Raw genomic sequence first — 27,042 nt, 5'->3', positions numbered from 1 at the left:
GGCCTGGGCCACCCCCCCACCACTCCTGGGGCTCAGTGCTGCCCACTCAGATCTGCAGAGATGACAGAAGTTCCTGTGGCTGTTGAGTTTCAGGTGTGGCTGCAGAGAAGACTTTCCCAGGTCCTTTGGTGGATGTTGCTCGCAAGCCCATCTCCCATCACAGGGGTGAGTAGTGTGTCCCCGCTGACTCCACAGGCTGAGCATGGGTTTTCTGGGATCCATTCCTGGGAAATGGAAATATTTCTCTTGAGGTCCCCTGAGAGGAAAGAACAAACACAGAGGAAGTAGTAAATCCCAGCAGGAATCCAAACATCTGGAAGAAATCCTGAGTGATCTGGAGAGACAGCATGGTGGGTGCATTTCCCTCCCCCTTCCCCTGGGACTCAGCAGCCAGGATCTTTCCCTGCACATCTGGACAGGCCCTGCCTGGGACTGTGGGAAGGGATCCATTGCAGCCTTGCTGCCCCGCTGCTGCTCTCCCGGCCTGCAGGGCTGTTTCCCAGCCTGGGCTGGCTGCAGCTTCTCCCCAGCCTCTGCAAGAAGGCATTTGGCTCCAGCTGATAGGGAGCTCAAATTGCACCATGGGCCTGATGTAGTAGATAGGGACAGGCAAACGGAAGATTTCGGGATGTGACGGAAAGAAAGACCCCTTCCCCCTCTCACCCTGCAACATGTTATCCATTACCCCAAAGAATGTAACCACACCTAACCCAGTAGTTTTCCACTCCTGACTAACCCTAGAGACCCTACCAACCCCCCCTGACGTAGCAGAGTCCCCCAAGACTATTTAAACCCATGAGATAAGATAATAAACGCTTTCGACCGTCCACCACACTGGTGCCTGCGTGTGTCGTTGGCCCGAGTGGCCCAGGGGAGACTGGGCTGCCGTGCTGTTCCTTGAAACCAGGTCGCCTTGCCTTCCCCTGAAGGCAACATAACTGGTGCCGAAGCCCGGGAATAATTCGCTCGGGTTGCGGGTGTCGCCTGGACAAGAGCAGCGGCCGGACCGGTGGAACCGTGTTCTCGGCAAGGGAGACGTCCCAGGACCCGCGATCATCATGGATGCCATCGCCAGGGTCGTAAGTGAGGTTCATAAGCAATGGGGAATTGAGTGTAAGCTCAAAGACTTTTATCTTGCTATAGCAAGGCTGCTTGAGCTTGGGGCAATTGAACGCCCTGTGGATGTTTTGCATCCGGAGATATGGGAAAAATGCACAGCCGCGCTGGCCGAGGACACGAAATCCTCAGGCAGCGGCAAATGCCTTAAGGCGTGGGGAAAAGTAGAGAAAGCCCTGCGCAGAGCAATAGAAGAGCAAGAGACATGGAGAGCAGCACGTACGTGTTTATTGGTTACACCCAAGCTAGGGGTAGGAGCGGCAACGCAAACCGCCCCTGAGGGCGATCCGCCCGGGAGCAGGGATCCGGGGGGGCCCGGCGCGTCACCCCCCTCCCCGGGCCGGGGCCCGGGACCCCCCACGGAAACCTCCCAAAAATCCGCGGCTTCCCCATCCGCCCCGCCACCGCCGGTCGGTGACCCGGTACCGGAGGTGCAGCAGCGCGCAGAGTTCTTTTGGCAGGGACTAGCGGGGGAAGCCAGAGCCGCGGGAGCCGCGGCTCGGGAGGGGATGCTGCCCACGCCGCCTCCATACGCCTTTGAAAATGGCGCCGGCAGCCAAGGGGAGGGGCGGGGCGCGGGCAGTCTCGGCGTGAAGAGCCCAGAGGCGCGGAGTTTCGCTAATGCGCGTGTGCGGGAGAAAGAGGAGGAGAGTGGCAGAGGGCTCGGAGCCGATCGGCAGCCGCGCCTGACGCTGCCACCATATAAGGGAGAAACCCACCCCTGCAGGAGGCAGGGCGAGCCCGGGGGGCGGCAGCGGCGCCACCCCCGGGGGGAGGAGCGGGGTCGGAGCCGTGCAAAACGGCACCGAGCCCCGGGAGTGCGCTGGCACTCGACTTCTGACTCGGAGTCCGGCAGCAGCTCCGGCAGCTCGGAAGAGCTGCCGGGAGCCGGCTGGGACTCTGAGACGAAGAGAATAGAGCCAATGCAATTCAAAACAAAACCAAGTAAAGCTTTAAGCCGCACCGAAAAGCAGCCACAATACGAACCAGCCCAGTTTACCGACTGGGGAGAAATAAAAATAGCCTGTGCTGAATGGTCCCCAGCGGCCGCCGTACAAGCCTTCCCGGTGAGGATCACCGGCCCGGAAGGGAACCAGCAGAGGGTATATGCCCCGGTAAACCCTAAAGATGTACAGTCAATTGTCAAAGCCATTGCAGAAAAAGGAATCAATTCGGCCATGGTCTCCACATGAATTGATGGTCTTTTTAGTAATGACGACCTGCTTCCCTTTGATATCGAGCGAATAGGTCGCATGATACTTGATGGTGCGGGAATGATTGTGTTTAGACAAGAATGGGAGGATAATTGTACAAAGCTATTAGCCCAAGCATCTGGCGCGAGGCAGCCACTAAACAGATCGACTTTATCCAGGCTTATGGGAAAGCACGATGATATGATCACGCCTCAGCAACAAGCCACGCAGATGCGGGCTGAGGAGGTCAGGGCGACCACTCGGGCTGCTAGGGAGGCTATTCGTGCGGCCTCCCAGGTCGTAGCCAAGCCGTCGCCGTGGTCCACCGTGAGGCAGGCAGAGAGCGAAAGCTTCACGCAGTTCGTAGATCGCCTGCAGGCAGCAATAGACTCCTCTACCCTGCCGGCAGAGGCAAAGGGCCCCGTGGTATCTGACTGCTTGTGCCAGCAGTGCAACTCTGTCACCAAAGATATCTTACGTTCCCTGCCAGCCGGAGCCAGCCTGGCTGACATGATCAGACATGTAGTGAGGGAAGAACACCTGACACCCATTCAGGCAGCCGTCCACACCCTGACCAGTGCCATGGCGTGTTTCAAGTGTGGTGAGGCAGGTCACATCGCGGTGAGCTGTCCCCAGCCAACACGGCAGCCCGCCGCAGCGCCTCCACCCCAAACACGCCCGAGAGGAGCCTGTTGGAGCTGCGGGAGGAAGGGGCACCTCGCTAAGGAATGCAGGTCCCGGCCCCAAGGAAACGGGAGAGGGAGGGGGCGTGCGGGCTGCACCCAGCCTCCTCCCGCTGCAAATGCAAGGCAGCCCATCTATGCCAACCCCCAGTGGGACGGGGCGCCCTTATACCCCATACCCCCACGGGAGGTAGCCAGCTTCGTACCCTCGCCAGCGAATTTCGCAACACAGCCTGCGGTACCTTCGTACCCACTACCGCCGCAAACAGCGCCTGTGCCGCAGGGTCAGCAGGGGACGCCCCAGAACGGGACCCCTGGGTGGCCCTGGCCATGAAAATAGGGAAGGAGCCACCGAAGGTGTGGGGGACGTGCCGCCTTTATGGCAGTCAGGACCCCCATGTCATAGGGCTTCAGTTTTGGGCAGACACAGGAGCAGACTGCTCGATTTTTCCCCAAGCACTGTGGCCCCGACACTGGCAATGCAAAGAAGTCCCCCCAGTGAACGGAGTGGGAGGGCCGTCCCGAGCTTGGAAAAGCACCCAATTAGTAGCCATAACGCTTCATACAAAAAAGGGACCAGAACAAACAGTAGCAATCCACCCCTACATTTTGCAAAACTCTCCACCCCTGATAGGAAGAGACATCCTTGCTATGTTAGGAGTCAGGATTACAAATTTATAATAAGGGCCACTGCCGTACACCCACTGCTGCCAATCAAACTGACTTGGAAATCACCAGACCCCGTATGGGTCGAGCAGTGGCCCCTGTCAAAGCCTCGAATGGCAGCCTTGCTGGAACTGGTCGACCTCGAGCTGCAAAAGGGTCACATAGAACCCTCCACCAGCCCGTGGAACACCCCTGTGTTTATATACTAGAAGCTACCTTTCTAACCCTAAACGAAACCAAACCGAACCTGACTAACTCCTGTTGGCTTTGTTATGATGTTAAACCCCCTTTCTACGAAGGCATTGCTTTAGACACCCCCTTCAGTTACTCCACAGCCAGTGCCCCCCACCAGTGCAGATGGGACACTCCCCGCAGAGGAATCACCCTGAGTCAAATCACAGGACAAGGCAAATGTTTTGGTAATGCAACTTTAGCAAAGCAGAAAGGCAACTTCTGCACTAAAGTTGTCAAGCCCAACAGAAAGACCAATAAGTGGGTGGTCCCATCCGCATCTGGGATGTGGGTTTGCCAGCGATCCGGAGTGAGTCCTTGTGTGTTCCTTGCCAAATTTAATGACTCTATTGACTTCTGTGTCCAAGTTCTGATTGTTCCTAGGGTCCTGTACCACTCAGATGAAGAAGTGTACCACCTTTTCGAAGAACCTGACAGACTCCACAAAAGAGAAATAATCACAGGTATAACTATCGCAATGCTGCTCGGCCTGGGAGCAGCTGGTACAGCCACAGGTGTCTCAGCCATCGCAACCCAACAGCACGGACTCTCTCAGCTGCAAATGACCATCGATGAAGACCTGCAGAGGATCGAGAAATCCATCTCCTATCTAGAGAAATCAGTCTCTTCGCTTTCAGAAGTAGTTTTACAGAATAGGCGAGGACTGGACATCTTGTTCATGCAACAAGGAGGACTGTGTGCAGCTTTGAAAGAGGAATGCTGCTTTTATGCAGATCATACAGGAGTCGTTAAAGACTCCATGGCAGAACTCCGAGATAGACTGGCTCAAAGAAAGAGAGACAAGGAAACCCAGCAGAGCTGGTTCGAATCCTGGTTCAATCAATCACCTTGGCTCACCACTTTAATTTCTGCCCTAGTAGGTCCACTGGCAATACTGCTTTTAGCTGTTACCATAGGACCATGCCTGCTGAACAAGCTAGTCTCGTTTGTTCAGGCCCGTCTAGAACGGGCAAACATTCCGTTCGTGGGCCAACAACAAATGCTGTGAACCAAAAACTGCGAATACAATCAGCTGCAAAAGCCTTCAAAACTCACCTTGCGAGATTTACTCAGGTTTACCAAAAACCCTTTTTTCCTTACCAAGTTACAAGTTTGTACCTCACTCCAGTGCCTATATCTACGACTACCTCATGTTACTTATGAAAAGGAGGGGGGAGATGTAGTAGATAGGGACAGGCGAACGGAAGATTTCGGGATGTGACGGAAAGAAAGACCCCTTCCCCCTCTCACCCTGCAACATGTTATCCATTACCCCAAAGAATGTAACCACACCTAACCCAGTAGTTTTCCACTCCTGACTAACCCTAGAGACCCTACCAACCCCCCCTGACGTAGCAGAGTCCCCCAAGACTATTTAAACCCATGAGATAAGATAATAAACGCTTTCGACCGTCCACCACACTGGTGCCTGCGTGTGTCGTTGGCCCGAGTGGCCCAGGGGAGACTGGGCTGCCGTGCTGTTCCTTGAAACCAGGTTGCCTTGCCTTCCCCTGAAGGCAACAGCCTGAGATGCCTGCAATTTCCTGCTCTCTGGGGTGATGCAGAGAGGCAGCTGTTTGCTGGAGGGTGGAGTTTTGGAGCAGCTCCAAAACTCTGGGCATTTTCCTTTTCTTTATCCACCTGTTTGACAAGTATTGCTGGGAGCAGAAGAGCACAGCAGAGAGGAATTATGGCATGCAGGCTCAGGGCTTTGGGCACTGAGCAGTCCTGTGCCAAGAGGCGGCAAGGTGCCTGCAGGCCCCAGCTCTGGGGGAAACAGAGAGCGAGAACGTCCTGGCCGTATCCACCGTGCTGCCAGCTCAGCAGTGCAGCATAGCAATGGCTCACTCTTCCCATTGCTCCCAAGATGCAGCTGGCACTTCAACACGTGCTGACAAAATCTGGAAAAGCATGAGAATAGATTTCTGCTGGGGAACATCTTGTTTGATGAAGTTGATGGCCATTGTGGCTGGTGCAGCACTTGGCCTAATGATGTGCTCTGCTGGAATCTGGTATTTCTGCATGAGAAAATGGTGAGTGTTTTGCTGATCTCATTCTCCAAGAGCTTCCTTTAAAGGCTGCTGACAGTCAGGGAAGATTCCCAGTGAGGCTGCAGTGGAGTTGTGGCCAGTCCATGGCTGTGCAAAGAACTCTGCTGAGGGTTCTGCTGCTGCCCAGTGCTTTCCTTGGCCTCTTCATTGCTGGGCCTTGTCCTGGGGGCCGCTGGGGCTGCAGCCAGTGCTGGCTCCCCCTGAGGCTGCCTGGCCAGGAGCAGCCCCAGGGGCACAGGGCAGAGGCACAGCAAGGTGGGGAGGAGAAAGAGCGGGGACGAGATGGCCCCTGAAAGGCAGAGGCGCTCTGGGGCCCGCTCCTGGCCAGGGAGCCTGCCCAGAGCCGTCCCCTGCTCGCCGGGGCCTCGAGGGGCAGCTGTCCAGCTGGGCCAAGGTGTGCCAGCCGCTCCAGCCGTGCTGGGGAGCCTTGCCAGCTCTGGGCCCTGCTGTGCAGGAGGGTCCCTGTGTGCCACTGGCAGCTGGGGCCTCAGCCACTGCTCTCTTTGCACAGTCAGGCTTCTGGACAGGAGATGAAAGACAGTGGCTGCACCTCACACCCAGACAGCGACGCAGCAACTTTGGCAGTAGTAAGGATGTGGTCAGCCCTTTCTAGAAGTTCTGAGAAGAGGACCCCAGAACAACCATCTACGAGGAAACCTCTTATCACCCTCTAGATCCCACTGCTTCTTCCTCTCCCCATGGGTATCCCCAAGCTGCCCTCATCCATTTTTGATCTCCCTCTGTCCCATCCCAGCCCATTCCCGAGTTATTCTGGCAATCCCAGGATCAGCCCAGAACCCTCCAGCCCCAACTGAGGCCAACATGGCCCTTCCTCTGCCCCGAGCCCCCTGGCCCTGCCCTCTAAACAACACTGTAGGTGACCCCCCTCCCCCTGTCTGCCCTTCTTGCATTTCAATAAAGAGATGGAGCTGTCACCCCAGTGTCTGGGTGGTACCACCAGCAAAGCCCAGCCGGCACCAGCCCTGGCTGAGCTCCATGGCCAGGAGCAGCCGTGGATGCCCACGGTGAGGGCAGGCAGGAGCCAGGCAGGGGCTGCTGTGACCTGTGGCGGGGCCCCGAGGGGCTGGGGGAGCCCATGCTGAGCGTCCCGGGGCTGAGGGCACATCTCCTTCAGTGGGATCATCTGGGCCTGGACATCCTCCAGTGGCATGTCCAGGAAAAGAGGGAAGCCCTCAAGAACATCTCCAGGGACACAGCCTGAGCAGCAATGCCAGCAGGCAAAACAAAGCTCCTCCCCAGTTAACACACACTTGGTAGGACCTAATTGATGGGCCACCACCAATCCAGGGTGCTGCACAGGGTCTGCTCTTCTGGGCAAGGGCCAGAAGGAAAGGGAAGGGAAGGGCTGTGTGTCCTAGGGGCCTGATAGGGCTGATGAACAGCCCCAGAGGCACAAAAACACAGCAGCACCAACACTTGATTTCCAGGGCAAAACAATTGGCATTGCTGGCCTGGGCTTCTCCATAAGGCACATGGGGGCTTTGGAGACCCCATAAGGTGCACGAGAGGCTCGGGTCCCTTGTGAGACACACAGGGATATTTTAGGTTCCCTCTGAGGCATGGAGGGCACTGGGGTCCACTTGAAGGCATGCATGAGATTTGGAATCCTATGTGAGGCATGCAGGGGGGTTGGGATCTCTGCCAAGGTGTGCAGGGTGCTGGGGGTCTCTGCTGAGCACAGGACTGAAATGAACAGGTTTCATGCCTTTATTAGTGTTCAGCTCTGTATTAAAAAGTCAGCTCGGCAGGGGGGTGTTGTAGCTTCTTCCAGTAGCTGAAGGGCGTGAAGTTGCGCAGAGTCTGTCCCTGGAGTCTCCATGGCACTCTGGTAGCCAGAGGCGAAGATGTGTCCAGCCTGTATCTGCAGTCCCAATCAGCAGACCATCCTCTCTCCTTTCCTCCTGGCAGACTGGTAGCCGAAGGCACGGGGATGCGCAGAGCCTGCTGCCAAAATCCAGCACCAGCTATCCCTCTCCTTCCCTCCTGGTAACAGCAGGAAGAGTGTTTGTTTTCCTTGTGCCTGCTTCCCACAGCCCAGTCCAATCTGGTCCTCAGCAGGTCATGGTGACAGGTCAAACACAGACTAGGGATGGGCTTCCCTTTTCCCCAAGCAGCACACCCATCCAGCCCCCTCCACTGTGCCCCTCTTTTTCATTTTGGGGTGTTTTTCATCCCCAAAACTCCCTCCCATGATTCCACTGGATTATTTTGCATCCTAGTCCTAGTTTGGGTGGGGGTGTAGGTGATTCCCAGGAGCGATTAGCTAATTAACATTTCAATGTCAGTACTTAGTTCCAGCCAAGTGTCCCAGCCAGGCTGTTTTGTTCATAACAGTCCGGCTCGGGGCTGCCGCGGCCCAGGGGCAGCCGCCGTGCCGGGACGGCTGTGGCGAGGGGCCGAGGCGGAGCTGCCCCGCCGGGTCGCGCTGCACGGGCACGGCACGGGCGGTGCTGAGCGCCGGGCAGGCGGCACCCCGAGCCCAGGGGCCACAGCCGCGGCCCTGCCTCCATCGGGGCCGGGCACAGACAGCCCCGCAGGCAGAGCGGCGGCACCGGCACCGCTCAGCGCCCGAGGGGACGGAACCGATGCCAGAGGAGCCCGGGGGGCCCTGAGCGGGGCCCTGGCGCTGCCCGCCCGGCTCTCCCGGGCCTGTGGCCATCCCGGGCACCAAGGGCTCGCTCTGTGCCGCGCTCTCCCTGCCCAACGCGGCTCCGGGTCAGCACCCGGCTCCTGCCACTGCCTTGAGAACGCTGAGGGGCATTCGGGGTGGAACTGAACTTGCCAGGGAGAGAATTCATAGGAGACTTGTTTAGGCCTTTTACAGACTTGTTTAGGCTCTCTTCAAGTTGAGAAACAACTTAAAATCCCAGGCTAAATCATGTGGTTTAACCTGTGGGGATTCCTTGAAGATGCTTTGTAACTCCCAGGGGTGCCAGGCCAAATCCCAGCGAGCACCAACACCCAGGAGCTCTGATGCATGCAGCAGGGCTGGCACCAGGGAAACGAGTCAACATCCCTACAGCTGCCCGCTCTGCCTGCAGGGTGTCACACAACAGCAACGTTCCAGCAAGAACAGGCATTTTTACATCCTCAGGACGATGTGCTCTTGTGGTCCTGGTGGTGGATCAGAGAGAGGAAAGCCAAAGGTGACAGACTAAACCTTACTGCAGGAGAGGGATGGCTCAGCAGAGGACCTGGGCACCTGTGGTGCCAGCCAGTGACCGGCCACTCGGACACAGCAGGAAGGCCCCAGACTATCACACTTCAGCTGGGAGAGTATAAAAGCCCAAAGGTTCTTTGTTCAGGATCCGCCAGAGGCACCAGCTCAAACTGCCACTGTTCCAGCACAATAAAATTGTTTTAAGGACCAGAGGTCCAACACTCTGCTATGGAGGACATTCATATTGCCAATCTTTCGGGCACTTGGAACCTTCTGATTTTGCTTTGCATGCAAGACAAATAAACCCCCAAACGTGCACAAATCACTCCTTTAGCCTTTCCGCCTTTTATTTTCAGCCAATTTTTACTTTGTTCTCTGCTATCATGTCCTCATCTTTCCAAAATTCCTGTGCCTATTTAAATCCAGCCACCAGGGATGGTGCACACATTTTTTTTAGCTCTGCAGAGATTTATCCCCAGCAATCCTGCCGACCACACACACTTCAATGTTGCAAAAACCTGACTCTGGGCTGCAGTATGTGAATCCCACTCTGGTGTGTGAGATGGCAGAGCACCAGACCAGGCACTGTAGAAGGGGCATTCTGTAGATTAGTGAAGTCACTACCAGAACTCAGTCTAGCTCTTAGAACTCTGGCACCACACCAGGAGTGCGTAGCTGCCTCGGAGCAGCACAATGTTCTGTGTTGGAAGGCCTCCACCGAGCCCAGAGGCTGCCTCAGCCCCAGCCGCCATCCTGTGCATGGTGGCAGCGCTGAGGGCTGTGGCAGGGACACTCTTCCCCAGAACTGTTTCCCAACTTTTCCTGTCCCAGCAGGGGACTTGGAAATGTTTCTTCTGTCCTGATTTACCCTGTTTCCACCTTGTCAATACACAACTTGCTGTCTTACTCACTTTATGCTTAGAAGGTTCTAAGAAGAAAATGAGAAACATGCTGTGATTATGACACCCAAAAAGAAGGCCAGAAAACAGTACTCCATGGTGTAGGGCCTTAGAGAGCGGCTATTTGGTTTATTTGACAGCAGAGTGAGGGCAACAGCTCCACCAAAAACACACTTGTCCATTCCTTGCACACTACAAGCTTTTAAACTTTTTAACTTAATGTACACATTATACTTTCCTAACCTTCATATTGCAACATATATTCTAATTACATCCTTATATAAACCCTTGTAGCACATGTGCAGTTTCAGCACGAGGTGATCATCTGTGGATGACAGCCTGGCCAGAGAGGGAGACACGACATTCGTTTTACACAGCGGCTTGTGAGACCTTTTAGGGGGTTGCAGAAACGATGATAACTTGTTAGTATAAACAACCAGCAGGTGGTGTTTTTCTATTCTGATTTTCTGTTCTTCTTAAGGACTGTTTGTGAGAAAGATGTTTTTGTTAAATAGCCAGTCAAGTAGAAGGTGTCAAACCTGTCTATAAAAGAGAGAGTTTCTGTATTAAACTTTCGTCTTCTGCAATTCAGTCTCCTGGTGAGCTTGTGTAACTCTGGGCTTAATGATGACAGTTGCCAGCCTCCTGCTGGTCATTTTGGATGAAGGCTCAGAAGGCTTCCTCAGGCTTCAACTTTTTTACCTCTGTTTCTGCACATGCTTTACAAGACTGTCTGCTCAAATAGCCAGTGGTTAATTAGCCTTTTGCAGTTAGCTTGTTCTGCTAAATTTGCTGATTTCTAGAAAGTGCTTCATTCCCATCCCCGGGTACAAACTACTTCTTTCTGCACAGCTTTTTGTGGAAAATGACAGGAGACAAGCACATTTTATAATGTTCAACAATCTCAGTTTATTCCAAGCACGTATGTACAGTTATACCCGTTATAATCAAGCTCATACACATTGCAAAATTTAAGCTCCTTATTGGTGTATCTAAAGGGGTCAACCCCGCCTTTGGGAACTTTCTATGCTTGCTTCGTTTTTTTGGGGGGGACTTTCTACCTTCAGTTATACTTATCTTTTTGCTGACCGTTTTGCTGCTGGGAACTAGCTTACCCAAGGACATATGATATTGTTGCTACATCCACTATTGCTGCACTATGCAATTTTCAGCTATTGCTTCACTAACTGCACATAGTCATGGCCTCTCTCCTGAAGACACTTATCCACAAAACTCTCCACACTTCCCCTGTTTCTGTTTTGAACCATTAAATTAGTTGTCCACATCTTTGAATCTACTAGATGCTGAAGACAGCTAAACAGGCAGGGCAAGATTAACAAGAGCAGTAAAACAACAATCAAGATTCCCACTGCATACATAATAAAGGTTCTTAGACAAGGACCAATTCCTAAGCTTTTAAGCAATTCTTCTATCCCCAGACCACCTTCTTCTTTTAATTGATGAAGGCCCTGTTGTAGTTCTTTAATCTTAGCATGTATTGATACAGAATTGTCAGAGATTCATGCAACACGTACCTTCAAATTCCTCACATCCATGTCCATGGGCCAATAATAAAAAATCAATGGCTGCTCTGTTCTGCAGTACTGCATGATTTACACTTTGTACATCCATAGCAAGCATGGCTAAAATCTCTGATGTTTTATTAAGTTCATCTTTAGCCCAGCATCCCAATTGTTCAGCTAAAACCATAGCCTTTCTGGCAGCTCCTCCCGGTAACAGGGTTGCCACTATTACCTGTTTAAAGGTACTCCAAAACTGAGGTTGTCCAACTTGATCACATTGTAAGTCGTGCACGCCACGCTTTTTTCTTGTCTTCCCTAACCTGTCCCATTGCATTAGCAAGGACATATTAGGATGGAACAGTGCTAGTTTTCCTAGGTAACAGGGTCCCCCTTGTGGTTTTACCGGTATTCCATTCCAAGCTCTATCTCCACAGATCAAAAATACACCTTTTGACAACCTTAAGGGTTTGGTTATCTTGGAACCATCACAGTTGGAATATAACTGTGATGCTACCCTATCTTAGTCCAGTGAAGAGTCCAGAGAAGCCCATTTGTCTCTTGGGTTATTTAAATTCTGCAAGTTCAATGGAACAAAGCTAAACCATCCTCCTGTTGAAACATTCCCTAAACTAGCATTGGCACTTCCACAGAGATCTAATTCTTCTGGTGGAGATTGTAATGTTTCTTTAAGTGGAAGTACCAACAAACATTGCCTATAGCCATCTCTCTGAGCTTCTGTGTAACCCATGCTCTTGTCTGGCCCTTTCACCTTTGCAAAGTTCTTGCAAAGCGTTTGGTTCTTTATCAACCCACAAAATTCCTCTGGTCTCCAGACAGGAACACCTGTTAAGCAGGTGCGAAATGGACTTGTCACCCCTCCCGAGTTAAGGCATAGCAAACTTTGATTAGTCATGTTAGCCAAGGTTACCCAAATATTTTCTCTGGAATGATTAAATTGTATTAGTCCACAACAAAGATTAGTCAAAGGAACAAGATAGATTATCCACCTTATCACCCTCATGATTACTTCCACTTTGATTTTAATTTTAATGCCTGCACATTTTCAATAAGCCTATCTAACTCTAGGTCTGGATTTCCTACTATTGGTCTTCTTAAATAAGGTCTTATAGAAACCTTCACCTGCTTTTGGCACCTTGTTGATAAAATTTTTGAATTTGCCTGTCTAATCAACCTATCACGAGCGTGTTCTGCTTCCCACCTAGAAAAAGCTAATATATTTTGTTCTGGCACTTCAAATAACTGCAAAGCTAAAGCAGCTCCTAAGCCTGTATCTTGTATTAAATCTTTCTTCCAAGTCTCTCCCTGTGCTTGAAAGGCACAATTTCTACACCACAAATGTAGTTTCAAAAATACTTGGTCTTCCCAGTACGTTTTTCCACAACCCCCACAAATAAAAGCAACCCAACTGTTACAATTAAAACTCCCACAACCAAGGCACTCGGGATTCTTTGGTCCCGGTATATGAGCAGTCTGTAAAGCTTCAACACTCATAACAATTGCCAGAAAAGTTGACTCTGAAGGCAAAAGTTGATCGATCACTGGGGAAAGTCCTCTTATCTCTTGAAGAAGGTGTCCCACTATGTGGATCAGCTTCTCTTCAATTCTCCTCTGATCCTGATCCGCCAGGGGGGCTGCGAGATGAATCATCCAGAGCCAGTTTGGTCCACTTCGCTGGCACCCAGAGTGAACCTGTAGGGGTGGAAACACAAAGATATCCCCTTCCCCAATATAGGACCTTTGCTGGGTTCTGCCAAATACCTGTTTTAGGTCCCTATACCTGACCCATACTTCCTTGTCCTTTTTGCTCATTTCTTTTTGTCCATAATGTACCATTGCAGTTGGTACCTCCGAATCCCCAAATATACACAAATGATTAAGAACAAAGAGCACTTTCATTAGCCTTTCCTGCACATCTCCAACTTCCCTATGTTTTTCCAAATATCTCTTCAAAGTTCCATTTGCTCTTTCTACTATTGCTTGTCCAGTGGGAGAATGTGCTATTCCTGTAATGTGCTTGATCCCCCATGATTTCAAAAACCTATCCACCCTGCCACCAATGTATGCAGGACCACTGTCTGTCTTGATCTGCTTTGGCACTCCCATTACTGCAAAAAAACTACACAAATGCCTTATAACATGTAATGCCTTTTCCCCAGCTTGAGCCGTTGCCCAGAGATATTTGCTGTATGTAGCTATAGTAGCATGAACATATTTTAGGCGACCAAAGCTATTTACATGAGTAACATCCATCTGCCAAAGTTCGTTAGATGAAAGACCTCGAGGTTTAACTCCCCATCCCATGCCATGACCCCCATTATGATAACTACATATAGGACAAGCTCTCACTATAGAAGTAGCATCTGCATGGGATATTCCAAACTCCCGTTGTAACCCTTTCGCATTCTGATGTCAGGGTGTCAGACCCAGCCAGCAGGGGTTTAGTAGGGGTAGGTAGTGTTTGACCAACCTGGTCTCCTTTCATGACCAGGTGACCCTCCTGGTGGATGAGAGACAGGCTGTGGATGTGTCTATTTGGACTCCAGCAAGGCCTTTGGCACTACCTCCCACAGCACACTCCTGGAAAAGCTGCAGCCCACGGCTGGGACAGGAGCACTCTGTGCTGGGCTCAGAACTGGCTGCATGGCCGGCCCAGAGAGTGGTGGTGAGCGGTGCTGCATCCAGCTGGGGACAGTCACCAGTGGTGTCCCTCAGGGCTCTGTGCTGGGCCAGCTCTGTTCAATGTTTTTATTGACCACATGGATGTGGGGATTGAGCCTTTCATTAGTAAATCTGCAGATGACACTAAGCTGGGAGCGTGTGTCCATCTGTTGGAAGGTAGGAGGGCTCTGCAGGGAGACCTGGAAGGGTTGGAGGGATGGGCAGAGTCCAGTAAGATGAAGCTTAGTGAATCCAAGTGCCCATCCCTGCATTTTGACCACAAACACCCCGTGCAACATTGCAGGCTGGGGATGGTGTGGCTAGTCAGTGCCCAGGCAGAAAGGGACCTGGGGGCACTGGTTGAAAGCCCGGTTGAACATGAGCCAGCAGTGTGCCCTGGTGGCCCAGAAGGCCAATGGCTCCTGGCCTGGATCAGGAATGGTGTGCCCAGCAGGAGCAGGGAAGTGATTCTTCCCTGGTACTTGCCCTGGTTGGGCAGCCCCTCAAGTGCTGTGTCCAGTTCTGGGCCACCCAGTTTGGGAAGGACATGGAGGACCTGGAGCGTGTCCAGAGAAGGGCAGCAAGGCTGGTGAGGTGATTGGAACACAAGTCCTGTGAGGAACAACAGAAGGAGCTGGGGTTGTTTAGACTGGAGGAGGCTCAGAGGTGACCTTATCACTGTCTACACTGTCTGAAAGGTGGTTGCAGTCAGGTGGGGGTTGGTCTCTTTCTCCTCACAGTAGCTGACAGAACCAGAGGACACAGTCTTATGCTGCACCAAGGGAAATTTAGATTGGATATAAGGAAAAATGTTTTTTATGGAAAGGGTGATAAAGTACTGGAATTGTCTGTCCAGGGAGGTGGTGGAGTCAGCATCCTTGGATATGTTTAAAAAAAGAATGGATGTGGCACTCAGTGCAATGGTTTAGCTGAGATGGTGTTAGGGCATGGGTTGGACTTGATGACCTTAAAGGTCTCTTCCAAACCAGTAATTCTGTGTTTCTGTGATTATGTGACATCACAGAGCAGGCTGTGACATCACAGGATGCCTGTATGACATCACAGAGCAAGCTGTGAGGTCATAGAGTGTGCTGTGACATTATAGGGAGGCTGTGTTACATCACTGAAGGTGTTGTGACATCACAGGATGGGTCTGTGAGGCCATAGAGGTGCTGTGTGACATGATAAGTGAGTTCTGCCATCACAGAGCAGGCTGTGACATCACAGAGGAGGTTGGACATCACAGAAGAGGTTGTGATGTCACAAAGCTGTCTATGACATTTCAGGCTGGCTGTGTGTCATCACAGTAGGGGCTGTGAGGCTACATAGAAGACTCTGCCATCATAGATAAGGGCTCTGTGACATCACAGAGCAGCTGTGTGATGTCACAGAGAAGGCTGAGACAATAGAGAGTGGGTTGTGCCATCACAGAGCTGACTGTGAAATCACAGAGCAGGCTGTGACATTAAAGGGTGACTGTGACATCACAGATTGGGTTGTGACGCCACAGGGCAGATTTTGTGACATCACAGAGCAGACTGGGACCTCAAAGAGCAGGCTGTGACATCACAGAGCAGCTGTGTGAAATCCCAGGTGGTCTGTTACATCTCAGAGTGGGCTGTGTGACATCACAGGGGCTGTGTGAAATCCCAGGGGTCCTGTGACATCCCAGCGGCTGTGCGACATCACAGGGGCTGTGTGACATCACTGGGGCTCTGGGACATCACAGGGGCTGTGTGATTTCAATGGGGAGGTCACTCTGCCCCAGTTTCCCCCAGAGAAGTCCAACACTGCTCATGCACAGGGGGGTCCCCTGTCCCCCCGGGTCCCCCCGCCCCCGTTGCCGCAGCCTCCCCCAGAGGATGTTCCACGAGATCAACCCCAGAGCCCGACACAGGGACGGGGGCTGGGGCTGTGGGGGTTGGGACGGGGGGACAGGGACCCCCTGGCAGTGTTCCTGTGTCCACCAGGGCCAGAGCCTTGGCCAGGGCTCCTTCACCCTGTTACCAACGAGGGCTTGAGAGCACTGAAAAGTCCCCGGCAAGGGAGCAGCAAAAACCAGATTTAATATTAAGCGACAGCACCACAAAGTTCCTTGGCAAGAGTCACTCTGCTCCTGACTGAACACTTCAGGCACCTCTAGGAAACAAATCAACCACAAATCCAAACAAAATCCAGGTAATCAAACCAGAAATGATCAGAGAACTGTCCCTATGTGTGGCATAGGGACACATAGGACAGTGAGGGCAAGGATAAAGGGAATATGGGCCAAAAGCTGAACAGAGCTCAAATTTAACAGGACTTAACTTAACCTTAACTTCTACCTTCAACTTCAAAATTTAGCAAAAGAACAGATATTAACAGTATTTAACCTAACTTATAACCTATGACTTTTCAATTTAACAGAGGAATATCATTTAACAGTATTTAGTTCAGCTTATAACTTATAGCAAAAGAACAACTCTTAGCAGCATTTAACTTAGCTTAGGCCGCATCACTTGACCTCACTTACAGGCCTGACAGGCTCAGCTATCCAGGGCACTCAGAGCCCTCAGAGAGCAGCATTTCTGCCACATTCCCCAGCACAGGCACTCCTGTGTGCACACAGACACAGAGAGTCAGTGCAAGGCACCTTTGAGAAATTCCCCTGAGGGCAGGGAAATGCTCCCTGAGGATGCTTTGGCATCTCCCCAGCAGGGAAGGGTTGAGCCTGGAGGAGTGGGGGGATCGGCCCAGGCTCCCTCGTTGTTTCGGGATCCCCGAATTCAGCAAACGGGAGAGTTCCCGGCTCGGAGAGGCCCCACTCAGAGGGAGTCGCTGGCCCAGGAGAGCTCCAAGGGCTCCTTTTGGAGCGCTGTTTGTAGGGCCCCAAGAGAGGGGCTGCAGTCCCAGCCATGTTTCATCCTGGCCGCACTTGGCATCAGCAGCTTTCTTTGGCAGGGTGAGAACAGGGATGTTGTGCCACTGAGGGGACACAAACAGTTCCCAGGGCTGCTCCTAAAGTAACCAGGAGCTGGCTGGGCAGCAGCAGTGCCTGGAGCAGACAGTGTTTGTGATGAGCTCCAGAGGAGCTGAGCCCAGGGGCTGCTGGCCAAGGCCAAGGCCCAGTGAGCATTTCTCAGCCGGCAGGGCAGCCTGAGAAGGGGAGGAGGGAATGCACCAGCACAGGAACCATGGAACCAAGGAAGCATTGTGACACTGTGGGGCCTGTGAGACCAAGGGGCCATTGTGACACTGTGGGGCACCATGGAACAATGAACACCATTGTGACACTTGGGGGCCTCATTGGATCATGGAGACCATTGGGATACTATGATGCCCAATGGAATCAGCAAAGCATTGTGACTCTTGTGAGGCCTCATGGAACCAGTGAGACCATTGTGACCCTGGGGTCCCCACAGAACCAAGAGGACCATTGTGACACTGTGGGGCCTCGTGTCATCAGTGGTCCATTGTGACACTGTGGAGCCAAAGGAGACCATTGTGACACTGCAAACCCCCATGGTCCAAAGGTCCATTGTGACATTGTGGGCCTCATGGATCAGAGGACTCATGTGTCATTGTGGGGCCTGGGGAACCATGGAGACCATTGGGACACTCCATGGCCTCATGGAATCTTTGGAACCATTGTGAAACTAGGAGGTCTCATGGAACCCAGGGGCTATTTGTAACACTGTGGGACCCCATGCAACCAAAGGAACACAGAACAGGTCTGGCTGGTTTGGCCTCCCGTGGACTGCCTGACTGGTCCAGCTGACCTTGGCATGTTAAAGGTCTCTTCTCCTCTGCTACTGGGGCTCACTGGGACAGGAAACACTGGGGCTCCCTGCTTTCCTTCCAATGGAAAAGAACTGTCCTTCTCCTCCAAGTGCCCATGGCCAGAATTGGGATTTTACATCCAAATGTCCTTTTATCCAGGGATTGTTGCCATAGGAATATTGCCAGGACAAATCTGTTTGGCAGTGGTTTCATGAGGGTCACCTCTCATCTGTCCTCAAAACACTGGGGAAGGCTCCATGCTTTCCTTCCTATGGGAAAGAACTGTCCTGCTTCTCCAGGTGCCCATGGCCAAAATTGGGATTCTGTCTCCAAAATTCCCTATATCCAGAAGCTTCCTGCAGACAAAACCTGCCATTCCTGACAAGTCTGGCTGACCTTGGCTTTGTGAGGCTCTCATCCGCCTTCCAAACACTGGGCCTCTGTGCTTTCCTTCCTATGGAACAGAACTCTCCTTCTCATCCAGGTGCCCATGTCCAGAATTGGGATTTCACCTCCAACATTGCCTGGTGTGAAAGACTGGAGGAGATTGTTGGCTGGAAACATTTTGTGTATGAGGGAGGAAGGGGCAGGTGCAGCCTTGCCCTGCCCTGGAACCCCAGCCCTGCCCTGCCCTGGAACCCCAATCCCCCCAGAGCCTCTATCCCAGCCCAGCAGTGTCTGCCAGTCCCTGGCACAGCACAGGCAATGCTCCACAGCCACCTCTGGAGCTCCAGCCCAGCTCCTGAGTGACCAAATGACCCCAAGTCCTCCCTGGGGCTGGGGCAGCAGAACTCAGAGGCACCAGCGGCTCCAGCTGGGAAATGGAGTGTGGGATGGGGCTGTGAAAGCCCTGCCTGGGCTGTGCCAAGCAGGACACACAAGCCCTTACTCTCACCCCCCAAACAGCTCTCTCAAGGAGACATTTAAAAGGAATTACAATTATTTGTGTACTCTGAGTTAGATTCACTGGAGAAATAGTGCCCCAGAGCTCATTAACATTCAGAATACTTGAACAAGTCAAGCCTCTGGGAATAATTTGATTTAAGTTTTCAAATCTTTTGTGATTAATTAGGCAGGCTTTAGTAGTGTATTCAAAGTGAATGCTTTATTTTACAAAGACACAGAAAAAATTTGTTAGGTCCCGTTTCACTTTTTTACTCCACATAAAAGAATATGTGCAATCTCCACTTGACACTGAATCCAAGTACCTCCTCATGCAGTTGGAATAGATATGAAAATCAAGACCCTTGATGGCTGACAATCCATCAGACTCTGTCCCTACCCCCACCCCACCATTTCCCCCATCCAAGCCTGGCCCTCAGAGCAGCCTTGTGCAAATCTGAGCTCCCTCCAGCCCAGGCTGCACCTGCAGGTTTCAGCTCCTTGGCTCCAACCCCCACCTGCTTTCCTTGGAGTAAGAGCTGCCTGAGACACAGAGGGATGTTCATTTCTTGTCAGCCAACAAAGCCAAGGGAAGACACAGCTCCATCAAATGCAGAAGTCATTCCTCTGCTGGCTATTAAATCCACTTGGCACAGTAGCCAGTCTCAGAGCAATGGAAAACACTTTCTGTGCCCAGCACAGATCCCAAGGTCCCCCCAAACCCTCCCTGCCCCGATTCTGCCCAGATTTTCTCTTTCCACACACGAGTCACGTGCTGAAGTCAGAAGCTCCCTCCATGCCCAGAGGGAGGAAAAGAGAGAAAGTGGATGAAGAGCTCTCCTGTGCAGAGCCAAGGTCCAAGTGCCCCTGCAGTGGGAACCACAACTCATCAGGTTTGTGTCCTTTGGGCTCAGGGATGGTGACACTCAGAGGCACAGAAAGGTTTCTTGCCAACAAACAGGAGTTGAACATTTGAACAATTTAATAACCATCACAGACTTTCCTTTTTCTTGGAACTGTTTAAACCTGCTCTGGACTGAAAACCCAGAAAAACACCGTCAGCTCACACCTGTGGCCCACCGAGGTCTGGGACCCTGCATTCCAGTGCCAGAGGGACTGAGAAGAGACCGAGTGAGCCAACTACAACCCACAAAAAGGACTTTCTGAATTGCCATCTCTTCAGAACTCTGAGGGGGTTTATTTCATATTATTCATGCTTGGGAACACTTTACTTGTTAAATAAACTGATTTTTTTCACTTTTCTCCAGGGAAGTCATCTCCTGAAATAGTAGGGAGAGGGGCCGCTTGAACTTGATTTGTAGACGGACTCCTTTTGGAGGTTTCCTCACAAAATTTGCCCTAAACCAGGACAGTCACAATTGTGCCACTTCACCAGTGGCACAACTCCCCAGCCCACCAAGAAAAGAAAGGACATGTAAAGTTCTCCAAAGATTTGGCCTGCTTTGCTGCAAAAGTCGTGCTGCACACACAGTGCAGTGTGGAAAGCCAAGAGAAGCTGGAGCAGGTGGCAAATCTTGGGACAGAAGCTCGACCTTGTTCTCCATGAGAGGTTCTTGTCAAGAGCAGACAGGAGAAAATTCCGGGAGAAGTGGAACAGCTTTGCAGAAGTGCAATGAAAATGAAAGAAAGTATCTAAGATGTTTTCCTCTTTATTTCTATGCTCTCCTTTTCCATGTTGCACGACTTCATGCCATGAATTCCAAATGGATCTCACCTCTAAGATGGGTCACTTAGCAAGTTATAAACACTGTAAAATACCATGAGCTACACGCAGTTTTCCTTCCCCTGTTTTTACTGGAAAGCAACGCTGGAGACATAAGTGCAGTGCTTGGGTCAGGTAGGAATCCTACAGCAAGGGAATGTGCCCCAAGGGTGTTTGAGCCTCAGCAAGGACAATGCACAGCAGCGACACAGCAGAGGGGATTCCTCTGCCAGTGTGCAGGAGTCAGGACTCTGGATCTGGGCTCCACACTGCAAAGTTCCCGTGTCTGGTCAGACGAAGGGGCTGTCCCCGGGGCGCGCGGGGCTCGGCCGTGGGGCTCGTGGGGCGAGCGGGGAACGGACACGCGGACAAACGGCCTCGGTGCTTCAGTTGCAGAGGCAGCAGCGGCGGCGGCGGCAGCAGCGGCAGCAGCAAAAGCAGTTTTTCTCTTCTTTCTCGTTCTCTCCTCCCTCTCCCGCTGTCGGACACCTTCCCCTCGGTGTCCTTACCCGGTGTCCCTCTCCTCTCCCCGCCTCCTTCTCCCCATGCCGGGCCGGGCCATGCCCCCGGCCCGCCCCCGGCCCCGGGCGGGGCTGCCCCGTCCCCGGCCCCGCCCGCCCCGCCGCGGTCTCGCCTCCGCCCGGCTCTGGCCGTGCTGGCGGTGGCGCTGCCGGGCGGGCATCAGTGCCTGGGGCTGGGCCGGCATCGCCGCCCTTTGGCTCCGCCTGGCCCGAGCCCGGCCCCGGCCCCGCCGCAGGGTCCGGCCCCGGCGCCGGCGCCTCCCGGGCCCCGCGGAGGACACACGCGGCACGGCCGCTCCCGCCGCCCCCGCTGCGGCTTCCCCGGCCCGAGCTCCGCCGCTCGGCAGCGCGGCCGCCGGCCCCGAGCCTCCCGTGTCCCGTTGCCGAGACCGAAGGCCTGGGGATGGCCGGCCCGAGGCGCTCGGGGGGCGCTCGGGGGCCGCTCCTGGCCCCGGGCCGAGCGCTGACAGCCGCGTCCCGCCCGCAGGGAAGGCGCAGGAGGCCCTGCAGGAGCGGTACCGAGTGGGTTCGCTGCTGGGGCGCGGCGGCTTCGGCAGAGTGTTCGCAGCCACGCGGCTCTCGGACGGCGCCCCGGTGAGCGGCGGGGCCGGCGGCGGGCATGGAGGAGGAGGAGGGAGGAGGAGGAGGAGGAGGAGGAAGGAGAAGGAGGAGAAGGAAGAGAAGGAGCAGGAGGAAGGAGGGAGAGGAGGAGAAGTGGGAAGAAGGGAGAGGAGGAGGAGGAGTGGGAAGGAGGGAGAGGAGGAGGAGGAGGATGGAGGAGGAAGTGAAGGAGGAGGAGGAAAGAGGAGGCAGAGCAGGAGGAGAAGGAAGGAGGGAGAGAAGAAGGAGAAGGAAGGAGGGAGAGGAGGAGAAGGATGATGGAGGAGGAAGAGAAGGAGGAGGCGGAGGAGGAGGAGAGGGAAGCAGGAGGATGGGGCTCGGCAGGGCGGGCGGCGAGCTCAGCCCGCTGCTGCCTTTGGCTTGCAGGTGGCCATCAAAAGGGTGCCACGGAACCGCGTCCGGCGCTGGGGCGAGCTGGTGAGTGAGCGGGGCCAGCGGGAACAGCCGGGCCGTGCCGGGCGGGGATGAGGCGAGGCCCGGCACGGGGGAAGCCACCAGGACGCCTCGATGGGGAGCGGGCGTGGGGCCAGCGCAGGGCGCAGAGCATCCCGGGCTGGCTGAGGGGTTCCCCTGTCCTGGCACGACATCAGTCCCACTGGTGGCACCGTGGTCCTTCCGCAGCCCGACGGCACCAGCGCACCCCTGGAGATCGTCCTGCTGGACAAGGTGTCCACCGGCTTCCCTGGTGTGGTCCAGCTGCTGGAGTGGTTTGAGCTCCCCAACAGCATCGTGATGGTGCTGGAGCGGCCGGAGCGGTCTCAGGACCTCCTGCATTTCATTTGGGCACGGAGGTTCCTGTCTGAAGAGGTGGCACGGGAGCTGTTCCGCCAGGTGCTGGAGGCCGTGCGGCACTGCACCAGCCGCGGGGTCCTGCACCGTGATATAAAACCAGAGAACATCCTGGTTGACCTGGCCACTGGCCAGGCAAAATTGATCGACTTTGGCTGTGGCACCTACCTGCAGGACACAGCCTACACTGACTTTGCAGGTGAGCCCGGGCAGGGGTGTACTCCCCGTCCCACCATCTCATGGGCCAACATCTCACAGGCCAAGCTGGGTGTGGCAGCGAGGATTCTCCCTTTTGCTGCCAGTCAGGGTACTGAGTCTTTACCTGAGTTGCTTTTGAGCAGGGCTGGGTGGGGAGGCATCTTCCAGCCCTGCTGGCGGCCTTTGCCCAGCACTCTGCCTGGGGCTGGGGTTGGAGCAGCAGCTGCCAGCCTGACAAAAGCACCCATGGGTGGGGGTAGCAGAGGAGGGGGCCAGGACCAGTGCACCAGCCAGTTTGGTGTGCAGGCGAGAGGAAGGGCTTGGACTGCTCCACTCACCTTGTTTTCATAATATTTTATGAAAACATAAAATATTGCCTTCATAATATCTTTGGGGCACTGCAGGTAGGGAAGATAAGGACCTGTTTTTTTCCCCCAGCCCTGAGTGGGTTTTTTCTTTATATGTCATGGTCAGGCCTTGCTGGGGCTTCTGCTGCCCTCTTCCAACACCAGTGGCTTCTTGTCCAGCCCTGAGTTTGTACACAAGTCCCAGGTGCTGGCGAGAGTGCAGCAGTCATCCCATGTGCCACTGGGGCAGCCCCTGCATGCCCAGGGATGCTGGGGCCAAGCTCTGGAAGCAGCAGCATCCCCCTGATGAACTCCATCTGTATTCCACAGGAACACTGTCATACAGCCCCCCAGAATGGACCCGCTTGGGCTGGTACCATGGCGAGGCAGCAACGATCTGGTCCCTGGGCATCCTGCTGCACCAGATGGTCTGCGGGCAGCACCCTTTCAGGAGGGGCCGGAAGATCAGCTGGGACCATCAGCTCTCGCTGCCACAGCGGCTCTCTCCAGGTGGATCCTCATCTCTGGCCACGGGGGAATACCAGTGCTGGGAGACAGCAGCGGGCTCGTGAGCATCTCGCTCTGGCAGCCGCTGAGGAGGTGGCACATGTCCTGCTCTCCTGCTCTCCTCCACAACAGGGAATTGATAGGAAAGTTTAGGCCCAGCTGGGAGCACAAAAGCAGCATGGCCTGGGCATGGGAAGAGTGGGGCAAAGCAGACAGGAGCCTTCTCTAGCTGACTGGTGGTTTCTGGTTTCTCTGCCCAGAGTGCCAAGAACTTATCAGGTGGTGCTTATCCATGCACTTCTTGGACAGACCTTCCTTAGAAGACCTGTTCTGTGAACCATGGATACAGGATATTCACCTGTCATAGATGAAGGGAGAGAGCCTCATGCACACTTTGCTGCAGGGCCCTGGTAAGTTACAGCTCCACACATGCCCTGGCAATCAGAAGCAAGGAAACCCAGACTTTTTTCCTTGCCTATATCAATGCACTGGGGTTGTTTGGTGGGAGTATGCAGCCCTTGTGCTGGAGCTGAGCTGCTCTACCCAGCACTGGTGGCTGCCATCCAAGGTGGTTTTGCTTGTCCCAGTTGCCTGACAGCTGGGGCCCTGGGCAGAACCCTGACAGCCTGGTCTGACCCCCAGGGAAGGAGAAGGAGCCCCTGGAGAAGCTGTACCAGGTGGGGCTGCTGGAGACAGCAAGGACAACATCAAGGATGATAACCTCTTCCTCAACTTGGCTACTGGCAGCTGAAGATGATGAACTTTTGGCACCTTCTCCAAAGCCAGGCTCCACAGTGAATTTGCAGATGAGTCCACAGCCGGGGAAATGCTCCCAGATTTGTACATTGCTCAGACTGGCTTGGAACAAAAGGTTCCCCCTGTGCTGGGCAGATGCAACTTCAGTCGGCTGCCCAGCTGCTTTTTGGCAGGGCTGGGGGCATGGGTTGGGGTGGATACAAAATGGGAGTTGGCTCCTGGCCCTGCTAACAGCCCCCACCACCCAGCATGGCCTGGGCTGAGGCTGGGGCTGGGGCAGCCAGCCCGACACAAACAAACCCCCATGGTGGGAGCAGAGGTGGGACTCCAGAACCTGTGCAGGGGCTGCTGTGCTTTGCAGGCAAGGAATGGCTTGGGCTGCTCCACTGCCCTTGTTTGCTTTGGGATCACTGTTATTTTGGGAGGCAGTGCAGGAGGGAAGAGAGAAAGTGTGGGCTTCTCTCCCCCATGGGTGGGATTTTCCCTAGCATGAGGGGGTTGGGCCTTCCTCAGATCCCTGACAGAGATAAGAGTTTTTTTATTGCTTCCCCTTGTCTCTAATCACTTTTCAACAGTTTGTTGTTTGTTTTTCTCGAAGAAGCGTTCTCTGTATGGTCCAGTCAGGATTGGGAAGCGATCGGGAGCAGCTGCAGCGTGGATGGGCCGTGCCCTTGGAGAAGGCTGAGGACATCATTTGGGACCAGCTTTTCTCCCAGTGGAGGATGGCGTGAGGTGAGTCCCGGCCTGCTTGGCATGGTGGGATCAGAGCTTTTGGGAGATGGCAACAAGCACAAGGAGGCTCCTGCTCTGGGCAGCTGCTGAGGGCTGGATGTGCTGTGGCTGGCTGCAGGCTGGGAATGTCCTGCCCTCCTGCTCTGCTCCCAAAGGCAGCAGTGATGGGCAGCTCTGGGCACGGCTCTGGGCACAGCCAGCATGGCCTGGGCTCTGTGGGCAGCTGGGACAAGGGGACAGGAGCCTTCAGCTGACGGGTGGTTTCTGGTTTCTCTCCTTGCAGCCAGGCTCTGCGGGTGCTGAGGCTGCCCTGGGCTCTGCCAGGGCTCTGCTGGGCTCTGCCCTGGGCACAGCTGGGCTGGCTCTGCCCTCACATTGCTCTGACAGCTTTGCATCAGACGAGCCCGTTTGAGCACAGTGCCTGAGCTTTCTCCTTTGGCAGGTGAGTGAGACTCTCCTGCAGGCCAGGAGATTGCAGCTGGGGACACACTTCCAACTGGCAAGGATCCAGACTCTCCACAGTCCCAGCTGAACCCCTGAATCTCCGCAGGAATGCCTGGATCTCCACTATTCATTCTTCATTTCTTTTTGGCTGGAATTGTGCAGTTGCACTTTCTTCCTCCTCTAGAAGTGCCATGAGTGGCCAAAGCTGGCAAGTGAGCCGTGTTCCTGAGGCAGTGCAGTCTGGAGCTGATGGATGGAGAGTTGCTCTTCCCACTTCCAAACCAGAGCAAAAGGCCGTAAGTGGGATTTTTCATCCATAAGAAACCCCTCAAAATTTCAGAGGGAATGTGCAGCTCATTCACAGAGTGAGAAGGAAGGTCATCTTCTAAAGGATTTGGGGTTTGACAGAGTTTAGATTCCCAGTCCTGTCTGGAGTTGGAAGGGCCCCAATCAATTTCCTATTGCTTTGACCACAATTTAAAATAACAATGTTGGAAACAACCCCCAAAAACTTTAAAAAAGGCTGCTGAGGTCAGTAAGATGGATCCATGCAATCAGCACATTTACAATGTAAATAACTGAGTTCTCTTTTTAAAAAGATCATTTACCTCTTAATGCAAAGTTACAGAAGATGTTTCACTAACACTTGGATTTTATTTTTATCTTTTACAATTCATCTAATTGTTTTTTTTTTTTCTTTTTCCTTTTTTTTTCCCTAAATAGCGGTCCTGGCCCTCTTCCAGCCAAAGGGGAAAGGGCCCCACCAAGCCTTGTTACCCACAGATAACATGGTCAAGCTGAACACTAAAGGACCTTGTGGGCATTATTCTGGAATTAAAAAGGTGCCAGCTCCATGGACAACAGAATTATTGTTCCTAACTTGAATGAGATTGAGCAAAAAGAATGAAGAATTGTGTCACTAAAGTACTACAGATGTCTGTAATTTGTACCTTGATAGTCAGCCAGAACCTTTGTTTGCCAAAACACTACAGAGTTTCACCAAGGGATCAGTCATCAAAAATGTTTTGAAAATGTAAAGACCAAGGTAGCCAAAGCACTCAGTGTCACTAATTGCTGGGTATGTTCTCAGCTGAAGCTGGGAGGAATGGGGTTCCCTTGGAGGGCCCACCCTGTGTGGTGGCCAGAACTCTGTCAATGGGCTCTGCCTCGTAACGGAGTCAGTGAAGGAACAGTTACAGAAAACTCTGCTGTGGGACACAGGAATACAATGATCAGTGAGACAGGATTCACTCAGATTTCCCGTCAGGAGAAACCCAACCCTGTTATAGTTCTAGAGGCAACAGTGTCAGAAGATTTCTGTGCTTTACCATCACTGCCAATGTCAGTAGAACTTGGGGTGCTGCAGCTGGTCAGTGTCAGTGTCACACCACTCCCAGCTGCAGGGCCACCATTTAGGCTCCTTCAGCAACAAGCACATGGAAGACTTAGGGCCCAGAGAACATTTTCCACTCAAAGAATGTCTTGGGTTTCAGAAAGCAAAAGATTCTGGTTCGCCCTGCGCCCCATGTGTGCTGCCCTGT

At 53.4% G+C, this 27,042-nt stretch overlaps 1 pseudogene; it reads left to right on the top strand.

The window, feature by feature from the left end:
- Positions 1 to 2,510: 2,510 nt before the first annotated feature.
- Positions 2,511 to 24,588, top strand: LOC146764599 (serine/threonine-protein kinase pim-1-like; annotated as a pseudogene).
- The last annotated feature ends 2,454 nt before the right edge of the window (positions 24,589 to 27,042 follow it).

The sequence above is a fragment of the Lonchura striata genome, chromosome 32 (assembly GCF_050655825.1).
Source record: "Lonchura striata isolate lonStrDom1 chromosome 32, ASM5065582v1, whole genome shotgun sequence".
Lineage (NCBI taxonomy): Eukaryota > Metazoa > Chordata > Aves > Passeriformes > Estrildidae > Lonchura > Lonchura striata.
Note: the sequence above shows the minus strand (reverse complement) of the source record. Positions and strands in the feature narration are given on the sequence as shown.